We start from the raw sequence: 24587 nt of genomic DNA on the forward strand, positions 1-24587 counted from the left end.
CGGCTCAGGTCATGATCTCACAGTTCATAAGTTCGAGCCCCGCATCAGGCTCTGTGCTGACAGCTCAGAGCCTGAAGCTTGCTTCAGATTCTGTGTCTTCCTCTCTCTCTACCCCTCCCCCACTTGTGCGTGTGCACTCTCTCTCTCTCTCTTTCTCTCTCAAAAATAAATGAACATTAAAAAATTAAAAAAAAATAAAGAGAGCTCTGAGTTGCAGTAGAATAATGGTGATTGCCTAGATCCAAATCACTTCGAATAACTTCTTCCCCAAATCACTCAAATCAATAAACAGAGCAAATAAAAGCAAAAAGAAGCACATGCATTCAATATTACTGGGAGACATCATTCTACAAACTTCAAGTTCCCTGTAAGGAGCAACAAACACCCAGGTCCAGCGAAGCTGCTCTGGAGCCCACCCGTGTCAGGAGTGCTGGGCAGACAGCAGAGAACAAGTGGGAAAGAGGACAGGAGATGGGAGAGCCTGTGGTGACACAGCCCAGGCAACATCACCCCTAGAAAGTCAAGCCCCATCCCAACTGGAAATACTTGAATGTCTGTAGGACCTGCAGTGATAGTCTTGGGAATGATGAGGCTTCAGGACAGAAGGAGGGACCTTGGAAGGGCACTTACCCCTTGGACACCGGGAGATGTGGAGAAAGAAAAGCGAAAGGGGTAAAATTAAGAACCTGCAGAGATAAAAGAATCACAAAATCAAAGGAGACCCGCTTGTCCCCTCTCTGAAAAGCAGCACTATTCACCAAGGAGAGTGCACTTCACTAAGTCAACAGCAGAGGGTGTGTTTGAATCAAGAAACCTAGTTAGCCACCCCAAGCCCAGTCCCTTGTCTGCATCAACTCATTGCTGGTCCAGAAAAGAAAATATTGTAGGAGGAGCGGAAAGCAGCAGACAACTTGCAAGCAACGCTGCGGTCAGAAGAAAACCATTTGAGAATCAAAACATTCCAGGGGATGAATGTTCTTACCCCCACCCCCCAAACACAAATACACACACACACACACACACACACACACACACACACACACACACCCTGCCCCAAAGCAGAAGAAAAAACAATAGTTTTCCAACATTAATTATACTAAGATTAAGCATTTTCACATACATACATACATACATATGCAATACATATACGAATATATATTTACATGTATATATGTATATATGTATACACCCCAAACCAAGAATTCCAAAAATCAGAACTAAAATGGACAAAACCCTGGAAGATATGGCATGGGAGTTGGCTGAACTTGGGGAGGAGATGAAGAATTTCAATTTGCAGATGCTAATTGGACAGCAGACTGGTTGATAACCTGGCATCTTTTGCAAGTTGCCTTTTCCATCCATGGTTCTTTCTTTTCCTGAGCTCCAGGCCAAAGCAAGTATTCCTTGCCCATAACTGTACTCTTTTGCAATGGGAAACATTTTGTGAGGCCAGTCTTGTTGAGAGTTTTAACTTTTCAAGTTCTCCATTAAATACAACTCTAGGAAATACCTAAATACTTTCCCAGGGCAAGTCAAGTGGTACTTGTTAAGTAGATAAAACATTCCGAGGAGAGCTTCTTCTGCCTTGATAAAATGTCAGATTTTCAGAGATAACAGGCTTTTCAGAGATATTTGCACGTTGCAATGAATGACCACAATAAAATAAGCCATATTTTATAGTTCACAAAGTAATTTCTATATATTATGTTTATCTTTAAAGTTGCATGTTTAAACAGATGTGATAGTTTCTTCCCGTCTTCTGTGTAACCAGAAGTGGCTTAGAAATGCTTTCCCTTGGTTTACATATCTGAAATATGAGAATGGCATGGGCTCCCTCATATGTGACATTTGCAGTACATGGCTAACTTGGGACTGTGGGACAAATTGTATTTTTCCAAAGATGGCTACATCATTGCCCAAACTCATGTGTTAGCTCCCCATCAAGAGAGAAATCTAATCCCTTCCCTATGTATCTGGATACATTTGTGTCTCACTTGTAACAATAGAATGTGGCAGAAAAAAATACTACCTTACTTCTGAGGATAATTTGGAAGAGGTAACAGAGTTTCAACTTTGCTTTCTGGAACATTCTTGTTGGAGCCCTGAGCTGCCATATAAGCAGTTATACCTGTCCAAGGCCACCATGCTGTGAGGAAGCCCAAAGTAGTCCGTGAGAAGAGACTGAATAGTCTGGAACTATAGGAAGTTAGAGAAAGATCCCCTGCCAGTCTCCAAATGTGTCAGCTGTGCATCCTCCTCCTCCTCCCCTCCCCCCACCCCCCAGGCTCTTTGTTCCAGCTCCAGCTAACATCTGGCTGCAACCACATTCAGGACTCTCAGCCAGAACTACCCAGCCAAACCCTTCCTGAATTCCAGACCCTCAGAAACCAAAAAGATAATAAAATGATTATTGTTTTAAGTCACTATGTCTTGTGGTGGTTTATTATGATGTAGTTAAATAACTAGAATGAATGAAGCCTCAATATATAAGGAATAAGGATTCTTTGTATGCCTAATACCTTTTGCAGTAGTTTTGTTTTGGATAATTTTTAAAGAAACAGTTGATAGAACAGAACGTGTCTCTTTTGAGAAGAATTATGTACCTCTCTAGATTGAGCGTATAAACTAACGTTTCCACTGGGAAACAGTTGAGTTATTTTCGGGTAATTTTCTTTCGTAGTTGCAGAGCTTTACCTATTGCTTTTGGCAAAAGTAAGTGATGGGACAGAATGCTGGAGAACTGTTTACTTTGTTCTTAAATGGGATAAAGCTTTAAAAACACAGAAATTAAGAACATGGCTGCTATTTTCAAGGCCTTCTGAGGAAGTCCATGAAGTTCAGTAGCTTCCCTGTTGGCTATATAGTGAAGAAATGTGTCCAATGGTCTAGGCCGTAATTAAGAGAAGTAACCTCAAACAAAGAGTTGGGCAAGAAGATTTGATTCCTAATGGCTTAGTGGCTATGTAATGGAGTCAGACTGCCTGCCTTGGTTGCTGGCTCCCTTGCATAATGGGAGCGTGACCATGGATCAGTAAATCCATTTCACTATGCTCTCATTGCCTCATCTGTTGTTACAAAAGTTGTCACAAGATTGAGTGATAATACCTGGGAATGGCTTAATACAATGTCAAGCATGTAGAGATTATTCAGTGCTGTCAGGATTTTAAGCTCAAGATCCAGAGACCTAGATCTAGTAAAAGGGAGGATAAAACACAGGAACTAAGAACCATCCAGAGATTAAAGTGTCTGACTCAGATGTGTGGTTAGTGGCTGTCCAAGGTGATTGTCTTTCCCGAATAGAGAGGGGACAGTTCTTCACTCAACAGAGTACTATGCTCCCTTCCTGAAATGTCCAAATAAGTTATCAAGATTCCTTTGTAGAATTTAACATCTAAATTTAAAATACTGAAAGCAAACTAGGATTAAAAGGCAACTGCCTTAGTCTGATATATGTTATGTACCAGCCACATTTAATGGTAGAATCCTGATGCTTTCACTCTGGTGTAAGGAACAAGACAAGGATGCCCTACCCATAGTCACTCCCATCTTATATCACGTGTCATCCTATCACTTATTCCACATTGTCCTGGCTATTTTACCAGACATTAAGGCAAGGAAAAAGAAATGAAAATTATTAAAATTAGAAAATAACAATTAAAAGTGTCTCATTCAGAGATTAATATACTAGTAACAATTAGAAAAGTTAAAAAATATATATGGTTTACCATATAAAAATACCATAAAAAATACCTAGGAAAAAATTAACAGCAGGTGTGCAAGAATGCCACACCAAAAAGTACCAAACATTGGGAGAAATTAATTAAGATCTTAAAAAATAGAAGCATGCACCCTGTTCATGGATTGGGATGCTCAATATTTTAAAGATGTCAGTTGTCCCTTAAACGACTTATAGATTCTTTGAAATTCCAATTAGAGTCCCAGTGTTTTGTCCTGTATAAGTTGACAAGTTGATTACAAAATTTAAATGGGAATGAAAACTAATTATAATATCCAAGGCAATATTTAAGAATCACAACAAATCTGGAAGTTTCATACTAGTTTTAAGACTTGCTCTAAAGCTAAATAATTGATATTTTAGCATTGAAAAAAGGATAGTCTAATAATAGATCAATGGATAAGGAATGAGAATCCAGAGACAGACCTATAGATATGCACTCACTTGACTTACACAGAAGGCTACCCTACAATTAAGAGGAAGAGAGGAGAGTCTTTTCCATAGCTGATACTAGGTCAGTTGTATATTTGTAAGGAAAAAAAAATTGAACTTGATCCCCGTGTCATACACAAAAATTATTTCAAGATGAACCATAGACTTAAATGTTAAAACTAAAACTATTAATATTCCAGAAGAAAACAAGAATATCTTTGGGATCTTGTAGTATGCAAAAAGTTTTAAAAACAGAACTCGTAATAAATGAAAAAGCTAGATAAATTTTACTGAATAAAAATTAAGAATTTTATTGATCCAAAGATGCTCTTAAACGAATTAAAAAAGCAAGCCACAAACTTTGAAAAGATATTTGCAATATCTTTTGCATATGCATCCAACCAAGGACTCACATTCAGAAGTGTGTATATATCAGGCAATCCACTTTAAGAATGGACAAGAGACTTGAGCAGACACTTTATAAAGGAGGGCATTACCATGGTTACCAAATACATGATAATATGATGTTCAACCATAGATGGCCTCATCTCTAGCAAAAGCTGTTCTCACCAGAGAAATTAAAATTAATAGCACAATAGTATATCGTGATATACCCCACCAAGATGACTGAAATGAAAATGACCGAAAGCATACAAAGTGTTAATGAAGATGTAGAGAAATTGTAACTCTCTTACATTGCTGGAGAAAGTATATATTGGCACAAGATTTTGGAAAAAAATGTTTGGCTGTATTGATTAAAGCAAAATATATATATGTCCTATGACACAGAGATTACACTGTGCAGATTACCCAACAGAAATGAGTGCTTATGTCCACATGTACAAGACTGTTTATAACAGCTTTATTCAAAATAGCCAAAAGCTGGAAACTTCCATTGTCTACATAATGATGGGAAAGGATGAGCTACTCACACATAACATCATGGATGAATCTCATGGACATAATGTTGACTTAAAGAAATCAAAGAGTACATATTGCATGCTTCTGTTTATATAAAGTTCAAAAACAGGCTAATCTAATCTATGCCACAAGTCAAAACAGTGATTATTCTTTGGGTTTATTGAATAGGGAAGGCTTGAGAGAACCTTCTGGAATGGTGTGAAAAATAATCAACCTTAACAGTTGTGCACTTTACTATATATAAGCTATGCCTCAATAACGTTTCCTCTTCCTTGTCTTTTGTTATATGACAGTCTTTGAATTTCTTCCTACTCTTTTATGATGTTTCTGTCTGCACTAGCTTCTTTTCTCTCATTCTGTACCAGATTCTTTCTCAGTTCACTTATTTTCTCTTGCTGCAATCTGTGTCTTGGGCATCCTACTTGTAGCTTCACCTGTCTGCTCTCTGTAAGTGACCCTTACCCATGCATCTGTTGCTCCAATCTGCCTCTTCCTATGGGGTCATAGGACTGATGGGGACATCTGTTATCGAGCTCTCCTCCATATTGTTCAGCCCCCTCACTAGCATCCTCTGGAGCTGTTGTATAGTCTAAGCTTTAGTTTCCTTAAGGATGAGGAAATCACCCCATCCCAAAGTGCTGGCCAGGGAGTCCTTACCTTGACTTGGAATGTGCTTTCCCCTAGTATCTGTCCTTTGGTTCCTAGATCTACCTCTTTGCTGTTGCTGGTCACGTCTGATTCCTCTTTCACATGACTGAAGAAGTCTTTCCTGCTTTTCCTTTTCTTCATGTCACACATTCAAAGCTCCTTCAAGCTTTTCCCCCAAGCCATGGCCACACATTTCATTTCTCTCCCCTTCTGCAGAGGCCCCAATTTTGTCACCAAAGTGTGGTACCCCGAATTAAATAGAAGACTTCAGCGTGACCTGGCTTCTAGAGACCATTACCTCCTTCATTGTGGATACTCTTTTCTGGACATAGAGTTATCCATTTATCTGTGTTAGTGCTATAACTGCCTGTTGGATTTCTTAATCAGGATCTTCCCCAGAACCTCAGACTCATCTCATCCAAAAATGAAATAATCATACACCTACTCACAGCAGCAATTCCTCTATCTTAATAAGCCCAGCAAGTCAGGTTGCTTCCTTCCCACATAGGCAATTTGACCTTGGCTTTATCAATCACAAGGGCAGCTGTCATACCACTTCCTTATATTCTGTATTTGCATATGTGGGTTGGGAGAGGGGACTGTTTGTCCTGATGGAGATTATGCATTTAGCCCTATTCACTTTTCAACTAGTGTTGGACTTCTCCACTTAGACTCAACTTATCCAAACATAAAAAAAATCATCCACCTGCCCGCACCAGCCCCTTCTGACTTCCTCATCCTCTTGGTGTCCATAATGGATGCTTCCTCCTTGTATCTGGTGTAAGAGCTCTTGTGTCTGACATCTTCTTTCTGAGCAAGGTTATAATACCCTAGCTCAGCTCTTCATTAACTTCCCTAAGTTATCCTTCCACCTCCAGCACCCCTCCCCCAGACAGATTTCAGTGGCTCCCATCATACAATGGCAGCCCTCCCCTGAGTTCATGCCTTTCTCCTCCAAGGCCAGCCAGTATTCTCATGCCTCTGCCTTGGCACGTCTGCTTTTAGCCAGGTGGTTCTGTCTAAACTAAATGCCTTGTCTCGTGCTCCCCTAGTTGAACCTGCACCCATCTTTGCCTCCCCTTCAGATGCTTACATCCAAAAACAGGACCCTGTTTGTGTCCCTACAGTGTCCATCTTAGACCTGGAACAAAATCCAGCAAATGTTTGTAAAATTGAATAAACACATGAATTACTTACCCCTTTCTTTAATTGGCAGAATAGAAATAGAAAGTGGTTGAAAAATCACTACAGGTAGATATATGTTCCTAGAAATACTAGTCATTTCTGAAAATAAGGGGTTTCCAAAATAGTGAACATACTGATGAGAAAATTATTCAAAATAATCTTGTGGATCTTATTTCATTTAATCAAATGTATTTTTCATATTAGTACTACTTTATGTTTATCAATATTGTTATTTTTTTTTAATTTAAATCCAAATTAGTTACTGTACAGTGTAGTATTGGTTTCAGGATTAAAACCCAGTGATTCGTCTCTTACATATGACACCCAGTGCTCATCCCAACAAGTGTCCCCTTAATGCCCATCACCCATTTAGCCCACCCACCTCCCTCCATCAACCCTCAGTTCTCTGTATTTAAGAGTCTCTTATGGTTTGTCTAATCAAATGTATTTAAATTTTTTTAATGTTTTTTTTTTTTTTGAGAGAGAGAGACAGAGACAGATTGTGAACGGGGGTGGGGGAGGGGCAGAGAGAGAGAGAGAGGGAGACACAGAATCTGAAGCAGGCTCCAGGCTCAGAGCTGTCAGCACAGAGCCCAAAGTGGGGCTCGAACTCACAAAATGTGAGAGAATGACCTGAGCTGAAGTCTTAACTGACTGAGCCACCCAGGAGTTCCTAATCAAATGTATTTAAACAAAGGTCAAAGAATTTAATTTGGAGATCCCGTGCTAAGGTTTAGATTGTTGAAGGTCAATAAATTCTGTAGCTTGTCCTTTGAAAGAAAACATTGCAGAGAAAAAAAAATGGTCAAACTGGAGAGAAGGTATGCCTCACACTTGAATGTGAGTACACTGAAAGTGAGGAAAACTTCATAAGGACCCGGCAACCTGGCTTCTGAGGGAAAAATCCAGATTACTGGTTAAGGAAAATTAACCAGCATGTCCATTTTGAAGTGATGTGAGGTAACCTAAATTTTCTCCATAACACAAAAATCTTTGTGAGGAGAATGAAAAATAAATCAAATTGAATCCTTGTTTTTCATAGGTACTATATTTTTCTATTACCAAAAAAATATTTCTTTGAATATTGATGTTCCTAGAACTGTTACCAGGAGATGTTTTGTTGGGAAATGTTACTATTTTCATGCAAATACCAGCATTTGGAATGACTTATCAGTACAATGACTTTAGTCTGCTTTTATTGTGCCCTTTTCAGACAACAAATGGGGAAGGGATGAGAAGTGTTCTAAACTTACTAGAAATGTTAAAGTTTTGGAATTACCCCTAATTACTATAGTAATTCCTTCTCTCCCACCCCTATCAGTTTTTTTCTCAGGCACTGTTCTATGGTGGGGGTAGGTGGAGGGAGGATCTCTTTTAGAACGAGACCAGAGCAGAGGACAGGGTCAGCTTGACAGTATGAGCTGAAAGAGAGAGCAACTACTGTTTGTAGAGGAACTGCCCTGGGAAGGTCTTCAGAGGTTTACCCCACCAAAGGGGAGACCAGACTTCCAGCTTGTCTCTTGTTTTGCTTTTAAATTCCACCTGTCAGTAATGGCCATCCACATCCATATACCCAGTTCTTATGTCAACAGCAAGATTTACATTTGTAAACGGCGTGAGAGGAGTGTATGATGTGTTTAAATACATAATATGCTGCACATTAATGAAATATTGACAGGTTTCAAAGTGTTATTTGCCATGAAGATTTAAATGAGCAAAATTCTTCTTGGTCTTCAGTGAGAATCATGTGGATCACACACATTAATAATAGTTATAATACAATGCAGTAATCCATGCACTGAAAAAGGTATATAAATTAAGATGCATTAGCTAAGGGCAGTAAGGATTCCAGGGAGTGAGGGATATGTATGTTCAGGAACTCAGAGCGGACTTAGGGCATGATGGCAAGGACCACCAGGTGGGGCAGTGGTGATTGATGAAGCAAAGATGAATCTGGGCTTTGCCACGGACAAGCTGATGGTGCACACCATGAGCACGAGCTATAAAATGAGAATCGAATGCTGTCCATTTCAGAAAGCAGCTATAATGGCTTAAGAAAGTCGCATGAAATGTACTTAACACGATGCCTTGCATGTAATCAATTCTTAATAAATGTCAGCAGTTGCCTGCTATAGTTCGAGATGGATTTAAAGGATGGGCAGGATTATAGCCAAGAGGTGGCAGTAGAGGGTAAGGCGTTTAGGCTGAGCAGCCACTGTGTGTGTGTGTGTGTGTGTGTGTGTGTGTGTGTGTGTGTGTGTGTGTGTGTGTTGCACACCAGCCACGGGGAAGGGGATATCCATGTGGTGTGGTGACCCGTAAGGCTTTGAGGGCTATTCCATAAGGAAATGCTGTTCAGTAGTGAACCACATATGTCATTTTAAGTTTTCTAGTAGTTTTGTTTTAAAATGCTCTTAAAAATGAGGTAAAATTAATTTTAATACTGTAATAAATTCAATATGTCCATTTCAACATGTGAGCAATGTAAAGATTTTTTAATGAAGTGATTTACATTTTTTAAACTAAGTCTTCAAAACCTGGTGTATATTTTCTACTTATAGCACAACTCAATTCAGACTCCCCACATTTCAAGCCATCAGTAGTCATGTAGGGCTATTGGCAGCTGTATTAGACATCCCAGCCATACAGGGTCTTATTCTGATAATAGCAGCACAGTTTTCTTTGAGCTCTTTCTTTCTGTCCTTCCCCCTAAAGAAATAGATGACAGTGCCTTTCTCTGACACAGTTACTTTAAAGGAAATGGAAAAGAGAGAGAAAACATGCTCCAGATCACCATCTTTCACAGCTGGCCTAATCCTGAGATATTGACTTATGTTAAAGAATGTTGGGAGATACTGGAACATAACCCTTCCAGATCATATTCACATAGAGGCTCTAGAAATCTTGTAACAAAGAAACCTGTTTTACTTTGTGTAACTCCACATTTCCCAATTCATTAGGATTATGGAACAATGTTTTCTTTTAACACTTAACTAACTTTGGTAACATTGATTGGCAGCCTGTTTTCTTCAATCTGCTTTTACCTTGAGGGTTTCAGTTTTTAAATATTTTATAAGGGCTTTAGAGCTTCCGATGAGTATTTCCCACAGTGCAATCACACCTAATAGATGCTTCATCTATATTTGTTTAATTAACAAATAGTTGTGATCAAGACACTTCCTCACAAATTTAGCTTTTCTCCACAGAGAAATGAGATTAAAAAAAATTTAAGATGATTTAAAGTTGTCAAGGTGAGAAACACTTTAGTATTCCCTCGAGAAAGTCTGGTTTGCTAGGCAACCAATGCAAGTTTGAAATGAATTTGCATTTGTCTTAGGAACACCACCATGTTGAAGTTCAATAACCGAGTGAAAACAGATACCCTTTGCTGAGGAAATGCCTCTTATGTGCATACTCTGTAAAACCAACACAGCAATGCTGGGACAGCTTCCCAGATCCTTCCAGCTGCTTCGCTCCGACTGATGGGAAGCCTGAGTCAGCCTGCTGCTCTTTTTAATGTGCAGTTACATTTTTCTTATATAAAAATGATCTTTATGTAGCTGGTGTTTTACGTTTCTGTATGTAAGATTTTACAACATGTCATATAAGTCCACTGTTCATTCAGTTTAATATTTATACTTCCAAGATTTATTTGGGCTTGGTAAGTTAATTGTATTTTTCTAAGTTCAAAACCCCTTCGGAAGCTGGCTAATAGCATTTTGCCTGGTGGGTTTTTTTCCCGTTAGGGGCCCAAAAAACATCTTAAGCACTTAGGGCTGCTGCTGCAGCAACATTAGTGAAAAGTGAATATTGGCAGCAACATTTAATTCTATTTTGCCCATGTAGTAAGAGCACCAGCCACCTAAAACTCTGGTCTGATGTAAGAAGCACGGTAACTATTAAGATACGGTAGTGACGACATATCCCCTTCTCCAGATGGCCAGATATGTTTATCAGCCTCCCTGATGTATTATTTTGTTAAATCAAAATTAGAAATAGATGCCAGAATGCTAGAACAACAGTATTAATGCAAATACTACTTCAGGCTCCATATTGTGTGATGCACCATGGTGCATGAGCAAAGGAAGAATTAAGACCAGCAGCCCTGAGCTGCACACATTGAAGCAACATAATAATTGAGCCCAAAGAACTGTAAATTTGGGGGTCCACAATGCAACTGTTTTAAGATTTTTCAAATAGATGAATACACAGGCATATGTGCATACTGGAGGGAATGTACGTATGAGTGTGACCTTTCCTGTTTTGTCAAATGAAAGATTTGGATTATAAAATCCAAAATTATAATTTGAAATATAACTTTCAAAATGGGCATCTATAAATATGGACTTATTCTTAGGGCTTCACACATCCTCTTTGGGAAATTCTGAAATATATCTTTATCCTGAGGACAGCATTTACTAGTTAACTATTCTGGATCATCTAAGGCATCATCTAAGGGATTGTGAAGTCGGAAGTTGGGGCACATCCAGCCTTGTTTTAATACAAGTTTTAAATACAAGTGAGTGGGATAGAAAACATCAGAATGTAAGAGCTAAGTATTGTTTTATAAAATGTTTGCTTCTGTTTTGTATGTATGTGTGTGGTATAAGTCATGATGTGAAATGTATTTATTACTATGGACAGAAGTCAAAAGAGTTTGAAAGCCATTAATTGCTAGATCACTGGTCCTTAACCTTCACTGCCCATTGGAATTTCCCAGTGAACTTTGAAAATAGGGCTGCATAGGTCCAATCCTCAGGTATTCTGTCATTGATTTGGGGTGTGACCAAAGCATGTTTGAGACTTCTTAGATGTGTAGCTGGGGACAAGAGCCTTGGAAGAGCCAAGCCTTCTAGCCAAGTTCTGTCAAATAATTCCAATGCCTGCCTTTGGGTTTGCATTTATTTAATTTGCCTTGGGACCAAGTTGTCCTACAAATTGGAATTGCGGCAGAGTACAGTGAAGGAGCAGAGAGGTCTTACAACATAGATAACGTCTGCCCCAAGTGAAGGACAAGGGCGGTCTAGTGGGGTTTAAAAAAAAAAAAAAAAGGAAAGTTTCATAGTAGTTCAGAACACAGAAATGTGGAGGGAGAACGTAGAGAGTGGAAAAGAGACTGGAAAAATTTGAATTGTGTGAGCATTCCACCTACCATTCCACTCTGTGAGTGAACAGCCTGGAGTCAGCATGATATGGGCCCCCAGAGTCTGCTGTTTCCCCAGGTGGTCTGTTTATGGGTCGCTTCTCACTACTGCGAGCCTCTCCACACAGCAAACTGCATTTAAAGGTAATTTCTTTTTTAACTTTTTATTTATTTCTTGGTGAAGTAAGTTCAATTCCCAGTGTGGGGCTTGAACTCATGACTCTGAGATCAAGAGTCACATGTTCTACCCACTGAGCCAACCAGGCACCCCTCTTTTTATTTTTTTATTTTATTTTAATTCCAGTATAGCTAACATACAGTGTTGTATTATTTTCAGGTGTACAGTATAGTGATGCAACAATTCTATACATTACTCAGTCCTCATCTCTTGTGTTTTTTATTTTAGCCATTCTGACAGGTGTGAGATAATACCTCATTGTAGTTTTGATTTGCATTTCCCTGATGATCAGTGATGTTGAGCATCTTTTCACGTGTCTGTTGGTCATCTCTATGTCTTCTTTGGAAATATATCTGTTCGTGTCTTCTGCCCATTTTTTAATGGATTATTTGCTTTTTGGTTGTTGAGTTTTATAAGTTCTTTATATATTTTGGGTACTAACCCTTTATCAGATATGTCATTTGCAAATATCTTCTCCCATTTCATTTTTAGTTTTCTTAATTGTTTCCTTTATTGTGCAGAAGCTTTTTATTTTGATGTAGTCCCAAATGTTTATGTTTGCTTTTGTTTCCCTGGCTTCAAGAGACCTATCTAGAAAAAAAGTTGCTATGGCCTATGTCAGAGAAGTTGCTGCGTGTGCTCTCTTCTAAGATACTTATGGTTTCAAGTCTCACACTTAAGTCTTTAATACATTTAGAATTTATTTTTGTGTATAGTGTAAGAAAGTGGTCCAGTTTCATTCTTTTGCATGTAGTTGTCAAGTTTTCCTAACACCATTTGTTGAAGTGACTTTTTCCCTTTGCGTATTCTTGCCTCTGTCAGAGATTAAGTGACCATATATATATGGGTTTATTTCTGGGATTTCTATCCTATTCCATGGATCTATGTGTCTGGTTTCACTCCAGTACCATACTGTTTTGATTACTACAGCTTTATAGTATAGCTTGAAATCTGGAATTGTGATACCTCCAGCTTTATTTTTCTTTTTCAAGATTGCTTTGGCTATTTTGTGTCTTTTGTGGTTCCACACAAATTTCAGGATTGTTTTTTCCAGTTCTGTGAAAAAATGTTGTGGGTATTTTGATACAGATTGCATTAAATCTGTAGATTGTTTTGGGTAGTATGGACATTTTAACAATATTTGTTCTTCCAGTCCATCAGCATGGAATATTTTTCTATTTCTTTGTGTCATCTTCAATTTCTTACATCGTTTTTTTTATAGTTTTCAGAGTACAAGTCTTGATTAAGTACCTCCTTGATTAAGTTTAGTCCTAGGTATTTTATTATTTTTGATGTAATTGTAAATGGGGTTGTTTTCTTAATTTCTCTTTCTGTTGCTTCATTATTAGTGTATAGAAATGTGATGGATTTCTATACATTGATTTTGTACCCTGCAACCTTACTGAATTCATTTATCAGTTCTAGTAGTTTTTTGGTGGAGTCTTCAGACTTTTCTATATATAGTGTCATGTCATCTGAAAATAGTGAAAACTTTACTTCTTCCTTACCAATTTGGATGCCTTTTATTCCTTCTTCTCGTCTGATTGCTGTGGCTAGGACTTTCAATACTATGTTGAATAACAGCGGTGGGAGTGGACATCTTGTTCCTGACTATTGGGGAAAAGCTCTCAGTTTTTCACCATCAACTATGATGTTAGCTGTGGGTTTCTCATAAATGACCTTTATTATGTTGAGGTGTGTTACCTCTAAACCTACTTTGTTGAGTGCTGAGGGTCTTTATCATGAATAGATGTTATACTTTGTCAAATGCTTTCTCTGCACCTATTGAAATGATCAAATGGCTTTTATTCTTTCTCTTAATGATGTAATGTATCACCTTGATTGATTTCCAAATACTGAACCATCTTTGCAACTGGGAATAAATCCCACTTGATTGTGGTGAATGATTTTTTTTAACATAGTGTTGGATTCAGTTTGCTAGTATTTTATTGAGAACTTTTGCATCTATGTTCATCAGGGATATTGACTTGTAGTTTTCTTTTTTAGTGGTGTCTTCATCTGGTTTTGATATCAGGGTAATGATGGCCTCATAGAATAAATGTGGAAGTTTTCCTTTCTTTTCTATTTTTTGGAATAGTTTGAGAAGGATAGGTATTAACTCCTTTAAATGTTGGGTTCCCTTTTGAAGCCATCTGGTCCTGGACTTTGATTTGTTGTGAGTTTCTTGATTACTGATTTAACATCATTGCGGTAATCAGTCTGTTAAAATTTTATATTTCTTCCTGATTCACTTTTGGGAGGTTATATGTTTCTAGGAATTTATCCATTTCTTCCAGGTTGTCCAATTTGTTGGCATATAATTTTTTATAATATTCTCTTATAATCCTTTGCATTTCTGTGGTGTTGGTTCTTTCTCTTTTTCATTTCTAATTTTATTTATTTGAGTCCTTATTTATTTGAATCCTCTCTCTCTCTCTCTCTCTCTCTCTCTCTGTATTTCTGTTTTTATAAATGAAGCTAAAGGTTTTTCAATTTTGTTTCAATTTTGCTGATCTTTTCAAAGAGCCAGCTTCTGGTTTCACTGATTTTGTTTGTTTGTTTGTTTCTGTTTCATGTATCTCTGCTCTAACCTTTATTATTTCCTTCCTTCTGCTGGTTTTAGGTTTTGTTTTTGTTTTTCTAGCTCCTTTAGGTTTAAGGTTGGGTTGACTTCTCTTGCTTCTTGAGGTAGACCTGTATTGCTGTAAATTTCCCTGTTCAAACAGCTCTTGCTGAACCCCAAAGATTTTGGATTATTTTGTTTTCATTTGTCTCCATGAACATTTTTGTGTCTTCTTTGATTTCTTGGTTGACCCATTCATTCATTGGTTAGTAGCCTGCAATTTAAACTCCATGTATTTGTGCTCTTTTTTGATTTTTTCTCTCATAGTTTCATATGAAATTTCTAGTTTCATAGCATTGTGGTCAGAACAGATGCATGGTATGACTTTGATCTTTTTAAATTTTTTAAGACTTATTTTGTGGCTTAATATATGATTTATCCTGGAGAATGTTCCATGCCTACTTGAAAAAAATGTGTATATACTACTGTTGTAGGATTGAATGTTCTGAATATATCTGTTAAATCCATTTGGTCCAATGTGTCATTCAAAGCCACTGTTTCCTTGTTGATTTTCTGTTTGGATGATCTATCCATTGATGTAAGTGGAGTGTTAAAGTCCCTTACTATTATTGTATTACTATTAATTGCTTCCTTTGTTATTTTGTTAGTTTGTTATTAACTGTTTTCTATATTTGAGAGCTTCCATGTTGGGTGTATGTTTACAATTGCTATATCTTCTTGTTGGATTGTTCCTTTTATGATTCTATAGTATCCTTCTTTGTCTCTTATTACAATTTTTCTTTTAAATTTTTAAGGCAAGTTGATTTATTCTCTTATGTTAGTCTTATGTTAGCAGAAGATGAATCTCTGCTGTATTTATGTTAGAAAGAGTGAGTTTTAGCAAAACCACATCATCAAATTAACATTAAATTAATCTTGTTACTTTTAATTGTATTGGTTTACATTCTTGTTCTTACGTGACTTATAATCGTATATGGGTTTTATAATTATGTAGGATCATGATAATCAGGTATTTATACCTAGTTATTTTATGTTTACATACTTAATATTATAATATAAATAATATAATGGAGGAAGCGCTTGAATTTCTGTCCCTTATAAGGATAACCTTTTTTAACTCACTGGCTTCCTTTGCTGTGTGTGACTGTGTGGCTCACTGTGAGTACAGTGGGCCAGTAAATTAACTCCCTATTTCTTGTATATCTATTAGCAAAGATTAGGAGACATTGTGATGTGATGTGAATGGCCCTTAAAACTTATTGGGACTATTTATCAATAATCTTATCTAAGTGTGAAATAAGAGTCAGGGGAAAACCTGAATTAAAAAAGAAAGTGAGATTTAAATTGTTACCCAAAAAACATGATGATGACCATTGATATTGGTAATGGTAGCAGCAAACACTTATTGAGCATTCACTAAGTAACCTGCAATGGGCCAGTGCTTTCCATGGATTACTTTACAAGCACACCCCTTTGAAGTAGGTGCTATTCCAGTCACCCCACTTTACGTAGAAGGAACCCAAGTTAAGTGAATTGCCTGAGAAACACAGCTGGGATTCAAGATCAAATGTGTTGCCCTGAGGCCTGAGAGCTGAAACTTCTCAAGTGTGAGAAGAGGGTCAGGGAGGCTGTTCAGGCTAGAGCCTAACTCACATCCAGAGAACGAAGACATGCATGTGGCATCTGCACAGGAGTGTCCTGGAGGACGTGCTGGCAAGGGAGTCTGTCCATTTACACAGCCTGATGGAGAAGCTGAAACTATGAAATATTATCAAAGTGTAAAAAACAAAAAGAGAGAGAAAGAGTCTTCTCATACTGATGTAGGGGGTTTTATAGGACATCTGGAGCATGGAATAAGTGGATGTAGGATGACACACAATGAACATTTATTTAGAAAAGAAATATATATGTGTACGTATGTGTGTGGGAGAGAGAGAGAAAGAGAGAGAGACGGAGATTAAATCTTTGAATGAACAGAAATGATCTGGAAAGATTTAATCCCAAACTATAACAGTGTCTACCCCTGTTGAGGATGTGGGCTCCAGTTGTTAGTGGTGATGGTCAAAGGGACTTGAGCTTTGATCTAATATTTGTGTTTTGTTTCTGTTCGTTTGTGAGCAGTTTGACTACATTTGTGTGCTTGGGTGATTTTGGAAAGATTAAGGCATTGATACAAAAAATGAGATATGGAGATAATTTGGAATTTCATATTCAGGCTGGTCCCATCTTCAAAGTCCCAGACTGGAAGATTGCATGACTCTGTATAAGCTGATATGATGCAAGGGATAATAGAAAACAAAATGACACTTAACTGAAAGAGAAGACAGCTTGGTTGGTAATTAACTCCATTTTTTAAAGTGAGAGTATTTTGGAGTTCTAGCATTGGCATAGGGATTTAAAGAACATTCTGGTAAAGTCCTTTTTTTTAATGTTTATTTAGAGACCGGGGAGAGAGAGAATGTGAGCAGGAGAGGGGCAGAAATAGAGGGAGAGAGAGAATCCCAAGCAGGCTCTGCACTGTCAGCACAGATCCTGACACAGATTCTATGAACCATGAGATCATGACCTGAGCTGAAATCGAGAGTCTATGCTTCACTGACTGAGCCACCCAAGTGCCCCAGAAAGTCCTTCTTTAGGGCCAGGAGTAGGACTGAATGTGAGAAAAGGAAGGAAAAGCCATTTTCTGGGCTCCCGGCTATGAGTGCATCCTTCCAGAACCAGTGAGGCAAATCCTCTGTGCAGTTTTTCATGGTATTTTTTTTAATGCTTCCAACCCTCTAAATGGCCAGTTCTGTGTGTTGTAGATGGAGATAAGAGATCCGGACTTCTGAACTTCTACTGGAAGAGATAAAATGTGCAAGCCCTTCGGAATGTTGGGGAGGCTGGGGTTGAACTGAAGAGGAAGACAGAGGCATGCTGATGTGAAGGGTATGTAATATCGAGATTATAAAACCCAGTGCATGGCACCCCAGGGATTTTTCTGGCTTCCAAGGTTCTACAATGCAGTTGGAGAGGTTGTGTGCTCTAGCTCTGATATGCTGGTATGGGTGTGACTTCTCTGACAGGGGCAGCTGCTTACCTGTTTCCAGGTATCTTAGGGATTCGGTGTATGATGCATTGGCCACAGGGCCAAACCAACACCAAGGTGGTTGAGAACATAAACTGTAGCCACTCACTTTATGGAGCACAAAATACATGCCAGGCAAGGCTCTAAGCACTTTAATGGATTAATCCTTTTAATTCTCACAATACCACCATGAGCCAGGTACAGTTGTTGTCATTTTAGAAATGGGCCACCAGGGAGCACAAAGAAGCTGGTTACTCACTGAGAGTACATTGCGATGGTGGAGCTCCATCCCAGCATAAAAGCCTTACTCTGCTCTCTCTCTTCCTTTCTCACACATTTCGCACAACCTCTCTTCCTATCCCTTCCTATCCCTGCTTTTCATCTATTTTTTTTTTCATAGTGTCTTAGGTGTCCATATAACAGAGAGTTAGCATCAGAGAGATGTCAGCATATGTCACTGGCAGATCGTATTTCCCCCAAATGGCCACAACAATATTGCTTAGAACCTTGCCATGCTCCCTCAGGCACAGAAGTCTACTTTCCTTCTCCTGGAGTCTGGATGGAACTCAGTGACAGAGAGAGGGTGGTGGGAGTGACACTGAGTGACTTCAAAGCCAGATCATCAAAGATGACGTGGCTTGCACCTGGCTCACTCATTCTCTAGGAACGCTTGCTTTGAGACCAGCCACCATTTTGTGAGGAAGCCCATTGGAATGGTGGCACTTGTGTCTTTCACCTTATATCTAGTCATACACATACCACTGCAGCTGCTTGACAACTGTGAATAAATCTTATCTCTACATTGTCCAGAATGTGTACCATTTTACCCTACACTTAGTAGATGCAGAGCTCCAATAATAATGGAGGCGGCAGCAGGACCAAAGTAGGAGGGGTTTTTTTATTATGATGAAGGATAAATAAATGCATGTAAAATGTTAGACAAGTTTAATTCTTTAATTGTATTTTTTATTGCCTAATCCATCAGTTAACTTTTGCTGCCTGAAAAAACCACCCCGAGGGGCGCCTGGGTGGCTCAGTCGGTTAAGCATCTGACTCCTGGTTTCAGCTCAGGTCATGATCTTATGGTTCATGGGTTCGAGCCCCACATCGGGCTCTATGCTGACAGTGCAGAGCTTGCTTCAGATCCTCTTCTCTCTCTCTCTCTGCTCCTTCCCAGATGATGTGCTCTCTCTCAAAACTAAATAAACATTAAAAATTTTTAACAAACAGCCCCAAGATGTAGTAGCTTAAAATAGTAGCCTTTTTTTTTTTTTTAGTTTGGGACTCTGCAGGTTGACAACTGAGGTGGGGTTCTGCTGGTCTGGCTGGCTCAGCTGGGCTGACATGAGCATCTTCAGTCAGCTGCCAGGTTGGTGATGGTGGCCTCCCCTGGGATGGCTCCCCTCTGTTCTGCATGTCTCTCATCCTCCCGCAGGTTAGGGCTCCGAGAGAGTGAGCATGCGTGGCTTCTTGAGTCTGGGGCTTGAAATGACACAGTGTGCATCTGCCAGATTCTTTTGGCCAAAGCAGGTCACAGGCCAATCCAGGTTCAAGAAGAGAGAACTAGACTGTAGCCATTGGTGGGAGGAACTGCAAAGCTGTCTTGCAAAGAGCAGGCCTATAGGAAGGGTGGAGAAATGTGGCTGTCTTTGCAACCCACAATACCACGTGAAATGCTAATATTGTACTGCGGGTATTAACAGCATTACGATAGAGAATGGTAGAAAGGAACCCACGTGTATGGTTGATAATTTACGAGAAAAATGGAACTAGGCTGAGAAGAGAGGACAGCAAGAAGAAGCCGAGATGGGGAGAGAATAGAAGAGCCATGGGCCATTCTGTCCGTTCCCCTCCTGCCTAACTCTGTAAAAGGGGGATTGAGATGGGACGGGCATAGTAGAGCACAGGGAGAATAGTTGGTAGTAAAGACTTTCTTTTTTTTTTTTGCTGTTCTCCTCTCCCCCATTGCCACCTGGGGGTGGCAGGTGATGAAGGTGTGACTCTCACGTCTAACTTGGGGGAGCCAGCAGGGCTCCTCAGAGGAAGAAGAAGGGTCAAATGATCTGTCTGCCTAATCTCTTTGTTCCCATGGGATTTCAGGAAGGCTTCAGCTTATGAACACTTGGCCCCTTGAAACTACCACAACATTTATTGTCATATTTCATCATCATAATAGCCCTATAAGGGTGGGCTCATTATTATCCTTCCTTTACAGATTGGGATACTGAGTGCTAAGAGATCAAGTAGCTTGCCCTTAATCACAGTTGAGCAGTGGCAAAGGCTGGGTTCAAATCCGGGCTGTGCAATGGCTTCTCCAGCACACTTGGCTGAATCCTGTGATGCCAATGTGGCCTGAAGGTTTGACAGAAATGGTGGCCCCCATGCAGGTGTGATCAGAGAACATGGGGCTTACTCCCTTCCCTTCCCTTGGCCTGGCCTTCATTTGGATCCAGGTCTGAGGAGCATGCTACAGAAGGGCAGGGCTGGTGGGATGGCATCACCAGAGGAGAATTTGTCAAGGAGCAAGTAAGCAGCTATCTTTGGGATGACCCCCGCCTTCCCCTGGGTAAGCAGGAGTGGGTCATTTTCAGTCCTACCTGGGTGATCCATCTCCTTCCACCCCCCTCCCTCTCCACCCACCCCCCTTCACCCCAGCTGAGTCCTGAGGCCCTAGGGGCTGGGCTTGAGTGCCCTATTTCATGGCACCTAGAGGGTGCTTTGGAAGGGTCTAGAACAAACCTAGGTCTCTGCTCACCAGACCAAAATCCTCAGTCTACTACTGGGCCCATCCTAAATAGTTCCTCTGGAAATGCCTCCCATGCCTTAGCCATGCACACCGAGAGCACAACCTGACTGGTGTCTTCCCCTGGACTCTTGTATCTTCTCTGATTCTTGGGTTTCTCCTCCATGTGACAGAGTCTCACTAATTACATATAATCAGTGGAGAATGCTTCATTCTTTCTGTTGCTCTCCCTGCTCACCATTTAAAGGCTCATGCTGCCATCAGCTGGCTGAGAAATTTAAAGTGGTTTGTGAAGAATTTATCTCTCCTCGTCATTCTTTTTTCCTAGGTATTTTCCTCAGTCCTCCTGGTTCTTTCCAACATGCAGATGCAGCTTAGAAGCCCGATAGTAATAAAGATAAGCGAGTCTTGCTTGAAAATAGTAACATTTCTTTATGGCTTGCTGTGAGTCATGTCCTGTTCTAGGCATGTAACACATTCTTTCCTCACACAGTCCTGAGAGGTAGAGAGGCACTGTTTTTGTCCCCACTTTACAGAGGAGAAAACTGAAAGCAGTGAAGTCATCTGTGTATCATGGTCTCTGGGACATTCAAGTGCTCGATGAATGTTAGTTTTTATTTGTAACAATGTGCCGTATCTTAGCTTGAGTCAAGAATTCATGTGCTGGGGCACCTGGGTGGCTCAGTCCATTAAGCATGGCTCAGGTCATGATCTCATGGTTCGTGAGTTCAAACCCCGCATCAGGCTCTGTGCTGCCATCTGGGAGCCTGGAGCCTGATTCAGATTCTCTCTCTTCCCGCCCCCCCCCCACCCCAGCCCCTCCCCTGCTCACACTGTCTCTCTTTCTCTCTCAAAAATAAACATTTAAAAAATTATATATAAAAAAGAATCATGTGCAAATATTTATATGGGCATTGATGCTCAGACAGGGAAGGAGAGGGGTGGAATTGAGAAGGGGTAAGGCCATCAAGATGGACCATGAGTGGGTGACACTGAGAAACCGGGGCTCAATCCCGCTGGGGATCTGTGGGAGACAGTGTAGGATAGATCTTGGAATCATCCCACCAAAGGACATGGAAGCTGGGGTATTCTTAGAGAAATCATGGGGATCTTTTTAAAGTAGTTGTGAACTTCATCACTCTATCCTGTGTGTTGCCACCCATTTGTCCAGGTAAGGAAACCGGGAAAAGCTATCGTGCATTACTCCCCTTGGCTTCCTGTACTTCCCCTGTGTTCTCCGCATTAGCTGTCCCAGTCACAGTGCAGCATACCGCCCCCAACCTCAGTGGAAAATTCATAATAAGCATTTATTTAGCTCATACAACTGAAAGTTGGCTGGGGTTTGGCTGATCTGGGTTGAGCTCAGCTGGGTGGCTCTGCTTCTGGCATAGGTCCAGCTGGGCTTGGCCTCTCTTGGCTGAGGTCTAGGCTCAGGCCTGGTGCACCTGAGCATATTCTATGTCAGGCTTGTGGGCAGCTGGTACTCAATGGAAACTCTGTGTGTGACCGTGACAGAAGCATAGGGGTGCAGGTGGAAACCCAAGAGGCCTCTTAATAGACCTTTCTATATTACCTTATTGACTAAAGCAAGTCACACAGCCAAACCCAAGGTCAGAGGCAGAGAGGTATATTCTGCTTTTACTGGAGAAGCTTCTGCTACTGGCCGTGGCTTAGAATCAGTAAGGCACTCTACTGTGTTTCCTCGGTCAGCTGCTAAACTGTGCAAATACAATGTGAAATTTAAAAGTTTTACCAATGCCAGTTTTCGTTATCACTTTGGGCAAAGTCCCAAATCTTTAACAATATTCTAATTTCTAATTAATGGGAGATGAAATGGTTCTTTAAAACTGCACACCCTCAGGTTCCAGAAACCTCTTTGCTGTCTCAGACCTCAGCTGGAGATTGTTGCCTTATCTCCTACGATGAAGTCTCAGTGTGGACTCACAAAGTGTCTGGAGCTGTTGAGCTCTGCCATCCCACCGTGACAACTTGTTACCACCTGGGCAGCTGCCTAAATGGCATCTGCCCCTGCCAGTTGCTCAAGCTTGTCAGAATGAGATAAGAGCAGCAAGTGGAATGAATAAATTGTCAATTATATTGATGGGTGTATTTTCCTGCATTTCAGGAGAAGGATTGAATCCTGTAAAAATCTCATTTCTCTGCTTTTCTCAGTGCCTTGGCTCTCTCATCTGGCACGACTGCAGCTTGGCTGGAAGGAGAGGAGGCAGAGCTTTTATGTTGGTTGGAATTTGCAGCCATAAATTTGCAGGACTTTTTCCAAGTTAGCATGGAAAAGACTTGCCGTTTTATGCTTTTTGTGAGTTGTAAGTCGTAAAGCATATGCTCAGGGTGGCTTGACTGTTGTGTTCTTGGCCCTGTAAAGGAGGTCTGCTGAAAAAAAAAACCTAAGCCTTGAACGATTAAACATCTTTGCAAATGCTCATAAGTTATTTTTACTGTGTCCATGTAGCAGCCGAGCAATCAAGTGAACACAGACCTTGATGCTAACGTCTTGACGATGGCACCTTCTTTGTCCCAATAGAGCATTCTAATTAGCCCATGAAATCATATGCTTCATTAATACTAAATCAAAATGCCTGTGAACTTAGTGGTTTGTTTCTGTTTTTATAAATGCACAAGGGTGGAGCAGAAAGTGCCGGATGTGTGAGCCAATTACTAAGTGTCACTTCTTGGTGGGAAGGATGGTGGGGGTGGGTAATTGAGACAGGGAAGGGAAAGCGGTTGTGTTAATGGGCAGATTACCACTGTGGGCAAGTGGGGCTCCATCCTGCAGGCGAGCTCTGGGAGAGTATTCGACCTCAACTCAGAGTTGCTTCACCAAGGAGTGAGGTTGCTGGGGTATTTTATTCACCAATTCCCATCCATCACTGGTGAGAAACATTTCAAGGGCCAGTGACTCACTGGTCTTCTGGTCCACTCATGGGTGAGTCAAGCCTGCTGCTGTCAGTCTTCAGAAAGAGTGCCACTGGTACTTGCTGTGAAAACCCTAGACAGCTGTGGAAGTGGTAGGTGCTGAGGGGACATGGTGAGGCGCTATTAGCATCTGCTATAGGGCACTCCAGAGATTTGGGGGAATGGAAGGAAGGAATTTGTAGCTTTTGAAACTGAGCACAGCAGAGGCTAAATACCATGAAGGCCTTTAGACTGAATGGTGAGCATTCATTTGGATGGTTATTTATTTACATTTGGCACAGACATACAATGAAACACTATACAACATTACCAAAAGAGGGAGAGTTAATGTGCTGACATGAAACTCTATTCAAGTTATGGTTTTGGCTAGAAAAAAAGCACAGTGCAGAACAATATGTGTAGAATATGCTACCTTTTTTGTTTTTTAATTTGACAGAGAGAGAAAGCTAGAGTGGGGGAGAGGGGCAGAGGGAGAGAGAGAGAATCCGAAGCAGACTCCATGCTCAGCACGGAGCCCAACATGGGGATCAGTTCCCACGACTGCAAGATCATGACCTGAACCAAAATCAAGAGTTGGATGCTTAACCCACTAAGCCACCCAGGTGCCCCTAGAATATGCTTTCATGAAAACATTGGTTTATAATTTACATGTCATAAAATTCACCCATTTTAAGTCTACAAATATGAGTGTTTGGGTAAATACATACAATTTTCTAGAAATTTCATGTAAATGGAACCATATAATATTTGGACTTTGTGTCTGACTACTTTCACTTAGCGTATGTTATTAAAATTATTTACATCGTAGCATATGTCAATAGTTTGTTCCCTTTTTTACTGTGGAATAGTATTTCATTGTATGGATATATCACCTTTTTGTTTATCCATTCTACAGTTGATAGAAATTTGGTTTGTTTTTTGTTTTATTATTGCAAATAATGCAGTAATGAACATCCACATGCAGTCTTTATGTGGACATATATTTTAATTTCTCTTGGGTAGGTACTTAACCAGTG

At 40.1% G+C, this 24587-nt stretch overlaps 1 protein-coding gene across 1 annotated transcript in view; it reads left to right on the top strand.

The window, feature by feature from the left end:
• Positions 1-24587, top strand: part of RIN2 (Ras and Rab interactor 2) — a 225272-nt gene that overhangs the window by 29117 nt on the left and 171568 nt on the right. Inside the window, exon 2 of the mRNA XM_045445438.1 lies at positions 17632-17755. The gene's annotated coding sequence lies outside the window, so the exon portion shown is untranslated. The remainder of the gene's footprint in view (positions 1-17631; positions 17756-24587) is intronic.

Source organism: Leopardus geoffroyi, chromosome A3, assembly GCF_018350155.1.
Source record: "Leopardus geoffroyi isolate Oge1 chromosome A3, O.geoffroyi_Oge1_pat1.0, whole genome shotgun sequence".
Lineage (NCBI taxonomy): Eukaryota > Metazoa > Chordata > Mammalia > Carnivora > Felidae > Leopardus > Leopardus geoffroyi.